General features: G+C 35.9%; 1 protein-coding gene and 1 long non-coding RNA gene across 9 annotated transcripts in view; one reads left to right on the top strand and one right to left on the bottom strand.

Moving 5' to 3' along the window:
- The window catches only part of ROBO2 (roundabout guidance receptor 2), a 1,555,999-nt gene that overhangs the window by 1,327,581 nt on the left and 215,635 nt on the right, over positions 1–12,783 (bottom strand). The gene's annotated exons all lie outside the window — the stretch shown is intronic.
- Positions 6,807–9,528, top strand: LOC138920904 (uncharacterized). Its single transcript, XR_011432897.1, has 3 exons — positions 6,807–6,872; positions 8,732–8,891; positions 9,131–9,528. It is a non-coding gene; the product is annotated as an uncharacterized lncRNA (long non-coding RNA).

Genomic DNA, 12,783 nt, shown 5'->3' on the forward strand with positions numbered 1-12,783 from the left:
TGACTAAACTACTAAGGTAGCTGAGTCACATTATTGTCTATGGCACTTATTCCAAAGAGTGTTCCATGTATCACAACATCTGGTAAAATTAGTGGTATCCTGAGAAAGATAATTTTCCATGTTCCCTTCATAGAGATACACAATGAACAATAATTTGTAATAGGCTCTACAAAATCCTATGGTAGAAACACCTGCTTAACATTGTTTTATCTGTGCTAATTTAAACTCCAGATTTCCTCACCAAACTCCTTTTTCTTCCCCAGATTATCTTGTGAAACAATTTCAGTAAGACATCAATTTGTTATTCTCTAGCTTTTAGCATTCCTATATGTGATTCTCATTTAAATCTGCTGCAGGGTTGGAAAACTACAGGTTTGCAAAGTAACTTCCTATCTGAGATTCATCAACATCCTCATCAAATTCAAATTTCCAAGATGCATGAATATTGTAGATGGTGAGGTTTTAAAATGGAAAAGTATAAATACTGACTAAAATTAATTATTTCTTCCTTTTAATACTTTAAAAGATCATACCTTAAATCTTCTTTTTGGGATGATCAAACAAAGATATGTGTATTTCCCTGAATATCACATCCCAAGTTTTGCTTGCTGTTGGGCAGATCTTTCACAACAGGGGATTTTCAAAGCTCAAAGTCATACCTTTAGATATAGCACAACACAGTAGAAATGTGCCAAATTACCCAGAAACAATTTGGATAGCTGGCAAACAGGGCTGCCTGCTGGTTTGTGAACAGTGTAGGTAATTTGCCACTCAACTCTCCTCCATTTGCCTCAATAAATTGTAGGGTACTTAGAACCCTACTATCTGTTATCCATCTGTCTATATTTCTCTGCTCTGTCAGTGTCTGACAGTAGAAAGGCGTCATCTTGTCTGTCTCTCTTGCAGCTGGTAGGGAAGATATAAAAGAAATCAGCTGACTTCGGAGGGAGATGGAATTTACAAGTAGTATTTAGAATACAACATCTCCTTCGTCTGCTAGGAGAAAAAGGTGATAAGCTCAAAATAAAAATAGAAAGGAACATTAAGAAGAAATGTGAAATAAATTACTCTACCGTCTTACCAGATGACCCAGCAGGGTAGTCAAGCCTTGTATTTTTTAATTAACATATTCATAAACAAGATACTCACAAAATGTCATCAATAGCTATTTAGCCCAAACACATCAATATTGCTCACTGCACTACTTCAGCACTTGTCTGCCATTTAGTTAGGATGAAATTCTTCCAAGTGTGTGTAAATCTGAACAGACAGAATTAAGTCCAATTGTTCTTGAAAAGACAGGTTACTGTAGGGTACCAAAAATGTAACTCGTATTTGTTCTTTTCCTCCACTTGAATAAACTATACAGTCAAATTTATATGTTTATCCTACTCAATTTAACATACTTCTCACCAACTCCCTCCAAAAAAAGTGCCTATTATGTAATAAAGGATCACTTCCTTAAATTTTTTGTCTCATATATAAGGCATTTGAGAAGTACATCAGGTATTAGATATAAAAGGAAGCAACCAGTGAGAAAAACTAGGAATATACACTAGGAGTAATGCAGAAATTGGTGGCTAGAATTACTTCCACAGAAAATTTTTTTTTTATCATTTTCTTCATTTTCTTAAAAGATTTGGAGTCTATTGCAAAACTAAAATGACGAGCAATGGCTGCAGTATAAAGCATTGAGAATAAGCTTTTCAAATCAGAGGAGCTGGGTTCAAATTCTAGCTTTCCCCTTACTAGCTGAGTAGTTTTATGTAAGACATTTAACTTCTCTACCTTTGGCCGCTCTTCCATAAAGTGAGAATAATCCACACATTATTGGCTGTTATAATGATTAAAAGAGAGTTACAATAGCAGGTTTCATTTTGGTTAAATTTTGAATATAATTGAATGATATTTAACAACTCTTGTTTGGAAACAAGAAATTAGTAAATATATACGTTAAGAGAAGAAATGTAAAAAACAGTTTTATTTGTCGCCCAGATGCTGCAGAGTTCTAAGGAATCTAAACCCGTCCTGCTAGTGGATCGATTTTTCTGATCTCAGAGAAAGATTTTCCTGGATTCTTTTCCACAAATTTCAGTATTTTTCACTCAAAGTTTTAAATCAACATAAAAATGCACCGTTCTGCGTTCTAGTACTTCATGCCCAGGTTGTAAAAATTTATCATATGCTACTGTGATTTTGTCACTACCCACTGAATATTCTATGAACGTTTTGCAGGCAATACAATAGTCATTAATCCTTGTATCCCTGAATCTGGCCAAGTCCCTGGAACACAGCAGCCATTTGAAAATATGGCTTCTGTATAATAATGCAAATTGCCCAATGTCCAGAGGTTGTATACACTTATCTACTCAAGATATGAGACACCTCACCATCAGTTCGCTACCAGGCACCAGGGGTGACAGTGGTCACAAAGATGGGACTTGCATGGAGAAAAAAAAAAGTGAGGCTGTGCTGTCGATTTCCAGAATTTACCAATCAGGCAATATGCTAGGAAGGAAGAGAAAAATTAAAAGAATATATAACACAAAAACCATTTTTGAGAAGCAACATGTGTCACAGAGGACTCATGGTTTTTATTTACAGAAAGTCTTTTTGACAGCTTACAATAAAATCAATGCCATTCAAAGCGAGCTACTAAGACCTACAGACAAAGAAAAAACATTTAAAAACTCTGGCTAAGATTTCCACATTTGAGCATAAGTCTTATCTCTGTTTTTTACTACAGACACCTCTGTAGGAGAAATAAATGGGATGTGAGAATTTTCCACGTCTAGGAAGCATACTCTTTCATGAGGGAAAACATGCTTTCCTGCCCCTAATTTCTGAGATGAATCAGTTATTTGAAGTATTTTTGTAATGGATTTTGGGTAATAAAAACATCCAGGATTGGAGTTTTCAAAAAAATACGGACTTGTTTTACACAAAGTTGTTCCTTTTATTGACTGTAGGTATAAACCAAAATACTAGGACCAAGAGCAGTGCTAGAGATCTGAAAGGCGTGGTTTGGGGATAGAACTTTCTGGTAGACTTGTTACAGACACATGATGTAGAAAATCTTTTCAATCACCTTTCTCAAGCTGAGGTCTCTATAATATGTTGCCATTTGTTTCATAAGAAGAAGGGTTGCATGATCAAACAATTTTTAGAGAAATTGCATTGTAAATTCTCTTCTACATGCTACTTATCTCAAAGGAGCTTTAGACTAGAACCATAAATATTTCAAAATATAGTTCAGGAGTAAGACATGAAAAAGTTAGGAGAATTAGCATTTAGTTTATTCATGTTAGGTACACTTCACTGAATTTGATACTTTTATATATCTTATTCCATTTAATCCTCACAACAACCTATGAAGTGAAGATGAAGAAACATAGAGTCAAAGAATTTTGTACCTTGTACATAATCTCAAAGCTAGTTATGCTTGAAATGAAATGCACATATTCCCTACTGTAATGTTCCTCACCTTTACACTATGTGGTTTTATTTTCTTTGATGAATTTTATATAGTTGGTTCAGAGCCAGTGGCACTAACATTAGGCATTCTATTGCTTTAACAGGGGTTCAGCCATCCTACCTTGGCTTGAAGCTCTCTTTTGATTTATGTTTGCAAGATTCACCGACCTTTCCCTTTCTCAACTCCATTTTGCTCCTGAATTCACCTGGTGAATTTAAAAATTTTAAATATTATATTTTTCAATACTAAAATTTCCATTTTTTAAAATACTTTTTATTTTTTGGTTTGGAATGTCTATTTTTTCAGTTTTTTTTACCTTTGCCTCATGAAACATAGTTACAATAGCTGCTTTAAGGTCATCTTCTGATAATTCCAACATCTGGGTCACTTCAGGTTGGCATCTGTGTACTGTCTTTTCCCTTGACAGTTGGTTTCCTGGTTGTTGGTACATGGAATAATTTTGGATTCTATTATGGACACTTTGAATATAATGTTTTGAGACTTTAGGTCCTGCTAAATTTATGAGAAGAATGCTAATTTGTTTGTTTGTTTTAGCAATCACCTGGTTAGTCCAGACTGTAAGGTCTGTTTTGCCTTGTTCAGAAAGTGGTTTAAAGATCTGTCCAGTGTTCAAAGCTCTTGCTATGTCGTTTGTGTCTGCACCTTACATGAGCCTCTCAGGAGCTGGCCTGGAACTTGGATTGAGCTTTCTATATTCCTTCTCTTGCAGCCTTTGCTATCTTTCTTTGGGTGGGTTCTGTCCAAGTACAGCTCGGGGGGTAAGCTTGGGACTTGTGTTGGTTTGTACACAAAATTATGGATTCCCTTCTCCAGCTCTCTCTTTTTGTGTATTTATCGCTCCCTCTCTTGCTTCCAGAGTCTCCTTTTTGTGATTTATCTGGCTAAAATATAGAGTTCTTTTAGAGATTTAGCTTTCTGAACCCTTGCACAGACCTGGACAACTAGAAGCAGAACAGTGAGACAAGAGAAAGAGAAACATTATACGGATCCTCCTCCCCCATGCTCTTGGCACAATAGGGTACCCTTTCTGTGGTTCCTCTATCTAAAGGGAGGGGTTTTCTCTTGGGTCTCATGCACCTGCTGCACTGGGAAAGTATAGCTACATCACTGGGGCTGGTCCCTGGACAGTGCTGGGAGAGGCAAAAGGGAAAAAAAAAATGAAGGCTTCCGCCATAATCTACACTGAGGCTGTTTTCTCCCTGGTCCTCTGGCCAGGTTTTGCTGACCATGATCATTACCAAGTTTGGTTTGGCTTGCCCTCAGTTCAAAGCCAGGAGACAAAGGAAGAAAATGAAACCCCAGGAAACTTATCACCGCTGTTATTCAAGTTCTGACTTATCTCTTCTATCTTAGTGCTATTATTTATTTTTCAGAATCTTTCCTTCCTTCCTTCCATCCTTCCTTTCTTCCTTTCTTCCTTTCTATTTATTTGTGGTGTTTTGTCCAGAGTGTTTACTTTTTTTTTCCTCTCTCTTTTTTTTTTGAGGATGATTAAGCCCTGAGCTAACATCTGTCCACATCTTCCTCTACTTTGTATGTGGGACGCCTGCCACAGCATGGCTTGAAAAGCAGCACAAATGTCCGCACCCAGGATCTGACCTGGCGAACCCTGGGCTGCCAAAGCAGAACATGCAAACTTAATGCTACGCCACTGGGCTGGTCCCCAGAGTGTTTACTGTTAATCAGTGGGAGAGTTAAGCTGAAGTAGGCTTCCTTTATTCTGGTGAGATATCTGTCCAAAGGTTTTAATGAGAAAACTTGTTAAAGACCCAAATTTCATACCAGAAAGCATGGTAATAATGGGTCTATGACCTAGAAAAGTTTATGGACAAATACATATAATAAACTATAAAAGGCCAGCCCTGGTGGCCTAGTGGTTATGTTTGGCACACTCTACTTTTGTGGCCCAGGTTTGGTTCCTGGTTGAGGACCTACACCACTCATCACTGGCCATGCCGTGGTGGTGGCTCACATACAAAAAGAGGAAGATTGGTAACAGGTGTTAGCTCAGGGTGAATCTTCCTCAGCGAAAAAAGGGAGATTGGTAATAGATGTTAGCTCAGGGTGAATCTTCCCAACCTAAATATAAAAGGAAACAAACGAACAATCAGGGCTCCTAGGAAGAGAGTGGGATCTTATATCAAATGGACCATTGCATGAATTCCAGTTTGGATTTTTACAAATCATCTCTCAGGGCAGTTATCTCCTATGTACAATGGGATAGCGAACTCAACCTCACAGGGTTTTAGTGAGTAATAAATGACTGAATGCACGTGTAACACTGAATGTACATGTAATACTTACTAGAAATGTCTGACATAGAGCAGATGCTTAACAATTATAACTACATTATTGTATTAATTATTGTAGTAGTCAAAATTCTCCAGAGAAACAGAACCAATAGTATGGACAGATAGATAGACAGAGACAGAGTGCTTTAGCATAAGAAATGGCTCATGTGATTACGGAGGTTAAGGAGTCCCATAGTCTGCCAGGAAGACCCAGGAAAACCAGTGATGTGGTTCAGTCTTAGTTTGAAGGCCTGAGAACCAAGGAAGCCAATGGTGTGAATCACAGTACAAGCACACGAGAAGACTGATGACCCAGCTCAAGCAGTTAGGCAAAAGGGACAAATTCTCCCTTCCTTGCCTTTTGTTCTTTTTAGTCCCTCAGCAAGTGGATATGCCCACCCACATTGGGGAGGGGAATCTGCTTTACTGAGTCCACCAACTCAAATCCTAATCTCACTCAGAAACATCCTCACAGACACATCCAGAAATAACATTTAGCTAAATATTTGGGTATCCTATGACCCAGTAAAACTAACACATAAAATTAATCATCACGGTTATTATAGAAAATTTAATTTTAGAAAAACCATATCCTTATGTGCTCACTAAGATGTAGGAAGTTCAAAGCGAATAGCTAGAAAAATATCTAGTTTAGTTTTCTAAGAGCATTATTTGGCATAATCTAATTAAGTTATGCATACAGTTATGCTGGCCCCATACTAATCTCTTTAAATGAATTTTCTTATTTAATTCACCACAACAGTTCTGCAGGCCTAGGAATCATCACCATCTTCATTTACAGGGGCAGACAAAGAGTCTTGGGTGGATAAAGATTCTTTGGGTAACTTGCCCAAGGCCAACCTAGAAAGTAGAAAAGCTGGCTTTCTGGCTTCAGAACCGAGAAGTACCATTACGTCTTTTACCTATATTTCTTTTACCATAATAGATGTTTAAATGACCTGGTATAACATTATTGGCCAGTTTCAGTTGCTTCGTGAGGAAACTTCTAGAACTGGAATGTTGGACATTTTCAGCAATATATAGAATATGTTGTGGGCCCCAGACAGGCGACTGTATTTGATATTGTAAGTATGCTCAATTTTAGCTAGATGTTCAAACTTACTGTAAATTAATCTTTTACATCTAAGTCAACTATTTCAATGAAAGTCAGAATGTAAGACTACTATTAAGAAAATGGACTATGTAATAAGTACGCTTTAATAGACATTTGAAAAATAACTAATGTAAATTTCAGTTTCCCTAGAGTCTACCATTCTATCAAATGCATGAATGTGATGATACCAAGGAAATAGATCCTGTATTCCCATTCTAAATAAAAATTTCTCTTAAAAGGAGCCAAATAAAATGAGATATGTGACAGTGAGTCAAACATAAAACAACTCGATGATAATGAGAATATCTAATCTGGTGAAAGAGCAGAAATGAATAAAATTATTCATTTTAGTCAAGCAAACCCACTATACATCAATAAATTGTTATTTATTCTCAATGATGATAACCTCCTCAAATGCAATAAAGTCAGATCAAGTGGCAGCTACACTGGCAAACTTACGTACTCATCTATACCTGGATTAGAAGTTTTCATATTTTTGGAGGAGAGTTTATCTTCTCCTATTGAAGTACGTGATCAAGGGATTTTCACCAGGCAGGAAATTATGATCATCTGTATGATGACAGATTCTCATATTGCAAACACATAGAAGTTCTTCCTGTTGCTTAAGCCCCATGCACAGTACCTGAATATCATTGTTATTCAGAAAATATCAATTGTTACCAGATGAAGCTAATAACTCTGTTATCACTGTTGGCGTGGGCTGGAGATAAATCTGCCAATTTTCTTTTTTTTGTTTTGTTTTGTTTTGAGGAAGCTTAGCCCTGAGCTAACTGCTGCCAATCCTCCTCTTTTTGCTGAGGAAGAGTGGCCCTGAGCTAACATCCATGCCCATCTTCCTCTACTTTATATGTCGGACGCCTACCACAGCATGGCTTCCCAAGCGGTGCCATGTCCACACCTGAGATCCAAACCGGCGAACTCTGGGCCACCAAAGCGGAACGTGCACACTTAACCACTGCACCACCGGGCCAGCCCCTAATCTGCCAATTTTCATAGGTTATATTTAAAAGAGTGTTCCAGGCCGACTTAAGAAACCTGTTTGATTGCCCAACTGTCTGATCCTAGACAGCCTGTTTAGCCCCTATCAGTCTCAGTTTTCTCATATGTAAAGTGGGAAAGGAGATGAAAGAGATGGGTGGTGGAATCTTGAGGAGAGTGGTTTCTAAGGTTCCTTACAAAATCTATGTGTTTAGGAATTTACTCTAGCAGCATCTATTGTATAGTAGATCGCATGCTCCCTTCTCAGAAACTTTTCAGATTTAAAAGAGAATGAATATGCACCATAATTTCAGATAGTATTGAAGAGAATCAGTGTTTTTAAAGAACTGTATTGTCATTTTTAAAAACTTAGGAAATCAGTGAAAATAAATAATCTACTATATAAACCCCTTGAGAACAAAGACACTAAATTATATGTATTTGTTTCTCTCAGTGCTTAGCAGTGTCCTATGCATAGTAGATAGACAATCAACTTACAATTTATGTTACGACAGAGCATTATTCTTCTGACCACTGAAGGATTCCCCAATTTTCACATTGCATTGCAGATATATTTTATTCATTCTAACTCTATTTATAAATCATTAAAATATAACATTAAGATGCTTTAATGGTAATTCTTATGGTCTACATTTTTAGGTAAGATGCTCACAATAATTTTGAAGAGTGTTTATTATGATTAACCTTCAAAAGTACTAGAGATAAAGGAATATATGTCACTTTTATAAGGATATCTGGATTTTCAATGGGTGATAAGACCTAAGTGTAATAAAGTAAGTTGTAGCTAGAAACTCATTTTCTATACTTTAGATTACCAAGAGAAAATGCTACTACCTGAGGAAAATGGACATTGACAATACAGTGAAAAGAAAGATGAATATAAAAAGAATAAGTGGCAAAGAAAGAGTCGGTATTATTGGCAAAAAATGAATCAGAGGGAAGAAGGAAAATAAGCAAACCAAAATACAGGGTATGTAAAAGAAAATTCTTTCAAGGATACTGTCTCTTCTAGGAATATTATCCTTTAGGTTCAATATATGGTAAATAGAAGAGATTATCTAATCTTCTTTGAAATAAGAAAACAAGAGCAGAAGACTCATATATGTTAATTTAAAAGTTTGGTATTGAGATGACAGGTGCTTTGGAACCATTTTTCGTTCAGAGACAATGACCCTAACTATGCTCTAACTTGCATTTCTTTCTCCCTAGGTTCCTTTCTTTCCAACAGTTAATGAGTAGGTTCACAGTATAAAAAAAGGCAAAAGAAATAGAAAACAGCATGAGTTAGTCCAAGGTTGACTGGATCATCTACTTTGCCTAAAACTGTTAACATTGAATCAGCAAAGCCCACAGCCACCACCAGTGCTTCCTCCATCAGACTCAGATCCTCTGTTAACTGATTCCCAACCCACCAGGAATGCTTGGTTCACCTCTGACGCAGAAAGCAGCGATGCTGCATAAATGAGTAAAAAGTATAACTAAAATCCTCACAAATTATATGTCTCAACCTATTTTTAGAATTCCAGTTTCCTTTAGAACACAAATTTTCAGTTATTAAGCAATATTTTAATTTTTACTTTTCAAATAAAATATGTAAAGAAAGTCAACATTTTCAGAAATTCAATTCTTTTTATGTAAAAACAAAATCACAAAAGGAGAACAAAGGAGATGAATGGGTACTGGTTTATAATCCATGTTCCCATTGATGCATTAATAATGAATGTGAAAGACATTGTGTGAGGTGCTGAGGACCCAGAGATTAAAGACAGTTTCTGTCATTGAGGTGTTCACAGATTAGAGGAAGATGCAGAGGAGTTAGCAGACAGGCAAGATATGCATGATATGGTGGAAAAATGCTGCAATAGAAGGATGCACAGCATATGATGGGAGAACAAGGAAGAGAAATTTAATCCAGAGAGAAGTGGTCAGGGAAGACTTCACATAATGGCAGTTCTTAAGCTTGGAGGAAAAAGAGGAGCTAAATAAGCAAAAGATGGCATGAATGCTGTTTCAGTTGGAGCAAACAATTTCAGGAAAGCACAGAGTTGTGAGAAAGCACGCTGGATTCAGAGAACTGCAATTAGTTCAACAATCTTCAAGTGTACTGTGTGAAGGGAACATGGTGGCCACTGAGATTGGATACTTAGTCAGGGCACAGGTGAGGCCAAGTTAAGGAAGAAAATGGTGAATTACAGAAAAATTTTATGGAGGGAAGGCAGCTAAAGCAGTATGGATTGAGGAAATACGTTCATTCATTCATTCAACTAACATGCTACGGACAAGTACTTTTCTATGTGCAGGGGTGCAAGAGTCAACAAGAGTCAAATATCCATGACCTCCTTGAGTTTATACTCTTGTGTGCTCTTGTGCATATTATGTTGGGATTATTTCTTCCTTTTTGTGGGTAGCCCTGAAGATTCATCTTAAGTTTAACTGGAAATTTCCTTGAAGGGAAATTCACATATTAAATACAGAAGTGACACCAAAGCCAAACCAAAAAAAATATAGAAAATATTTAAACAAAATATATGTTTATATACCATACATAAAATATATAATATAGATCAATCACACATATGACTATCCATGTAAAGCTCTAAAAAATACTATAAAATTAATTTCAATACCAGATTATAGTAATATTTCATTATTAAGTAGTTTTATAGTAAGAATTCAATGACTTTCAGTATTAGAACATCTTCATCACATCAATAAGTCAAAATTCCCTAATCTAATAAATAAAATCCTCTTGAACTAATATCTAACATATTTATGGGTAAAAATTAGAAGATTCACTATTAAAATTTGGAGGTAAAAGGCTAAGAACATACTATTTAGCACTTTAAACGTTAGAATTTCTAGGTAAAGTAATAAGATGCAAAGAAAAATAAGAATATGATAAAATAATTATCATTATTTTCAACTAATTTGATTACCCATGAAGAAAAACTCAAAACTGTTTGAACCAATAGGAGATTTCAGTTGTATCAATTGAAGATACAACTTCAGTGTATTTGTGTCCTTATGCTCAAGTCTTCTGACACAAATTTGTCATTTAGTAATCCATCCTAAGAAATTAATTATGGTTGTGGTCAAGTTTCATAAACAAGTAGGTTTTTCATAGCATTGTCAAATGAAAAATTGAAAAATAATCTGGACACAATAATTGGAGAAAGATATAGTTATCAAAATATTTTTGAAATCAATGTAATAACATGAAGAAATAATATGGAAATGCTAAGTAAGAAAAGTATCAACGTACAAAAGTACATATATGTCATGGTCCCAATTTTGGAATTGATATACATATAGAATGGGGAAAAAGTTAGGAATAAATATCCCAAAATGTGAATAGTTAAGTTTTATTTGGGATATAAGATTACAAGTGATTTCTATAATTTCCAAAATCTCTATAATGAGGAAAAAACAATAACACACAATAAAATAAGTTGCTCATACCAAAGAGGTAGGTCAAATCAAATCAAATCAAAGCTGTTCACCCTCAAGTTCGTGCCCATACCTGCTGCCCTAGACTGATAGTGTGCTGCCTTGCTCATTTTGTATTCCCCTGATTTCTGCCCAAATTAGTTAAAATGTGACTTTTTCAGCAATAGATCAGGGTAGTAGGAACTCAAGCCCACCAAACTAAAGACTAGATGTAATGTTATCAAACTACACTAACTATTATAACCACATATATTTTGATCAAAATTAGATAAAAATTTAGATGGAAAGTTTAATGAAATTGCAGAGGTTACTCTTTTATTTACTGTGCTCATAAGCACATGAATTATCAAGAAACGTGACAGACGCTGAGACAGATATGTGTGGAAATAATGTTCTTGAGCATTTCATGGTCAAATATGGGAGATAGAGCCAAATAAAACACTCAGTGACACATGATAAATTCTACAACAAACTAAACCAAGATCACCACAAAAGCATAGGGAAAGTATCATATGAGTTTCCATTTGGATAACAGGGGAAAATGCACTAATATGCCTGGGGTTGGGAAGAATCAGGAAATGTTTATAAAGCAGAAGTTCTCTGAGACAAAGAGGACAAGAAGAGAAAGCCCATCTCAGGCAGAGAGCAGAAGTGTGCCGTGAATCTCCAATGACTCTTACCCACTAGGCCACATAACAGTAAAGTGAGCAGGGCTCCTTCACGTGACTCACTGCTTTGGAGAAATCTTGTGATATTAATCTGAAATATTCAACATTTTAGCTCATATTTAGACATGTCGTCAATCTGTTTCATTTAAGATTTGGCAATGGTATATTTCAGAATTTTTATATTTTAATTATATTTTATATTTATATTTTATAATTCTTATATTAACACATAAATGCTCAACAATAGGCACAACAGAAAATAAAATCATACCCTAAGACACAACAATAACTTAAGAATAAACAAAATAAGAACATTTTATTAAAAGTTGCTTTTTTCTTCATGGATCGGACTTTATTAAAAACTAATATATTCAACTAAATTTATTTGACTTTTTCACTGTTTTCTGTCATCAAAAATCACTATGTTTTTTTTTTTAAAGATTTTATTTTTTCCTTTTTCTCCCCAAAGCCCCCCGTACGTAGTTGCTTATTCTTCGTTGTGGGTCCTTCTAGTTGTGGCATGTGGGACGCTGCCTCAGCGTGGTTTGATGAGCAGTGCCATGTCCGCGCCCAGGATTCGAACCAACGAAACACTGGGCTGCCTGCAGCGGAGCGCGTGAACTTAACCACTCGGCCACGGGGCCAGCCCCCCAAAAAATCACTATGTTTTTAAAAATATTAAGTGGTCTTGGCTAAGAATGAAAAGTAACTTTAATACCATCCAAAAAAGGAATCTAATTCTGCTTT

Source organism: Equus caballus, chromosome 26 (assembly GCF_041296265.1).
Source record: "Equus caballus isolate H_3958 breed thoroughbred chromosome 26, TB-T2T, whole genome shotgun sequence".
NCBI classification, from domain to species: domain Eukaryota; kingdom Metazoa; phylum Chordata; class Mammalia; order Perissodactyla; family Equidae; genus Equus; species Equus caballus.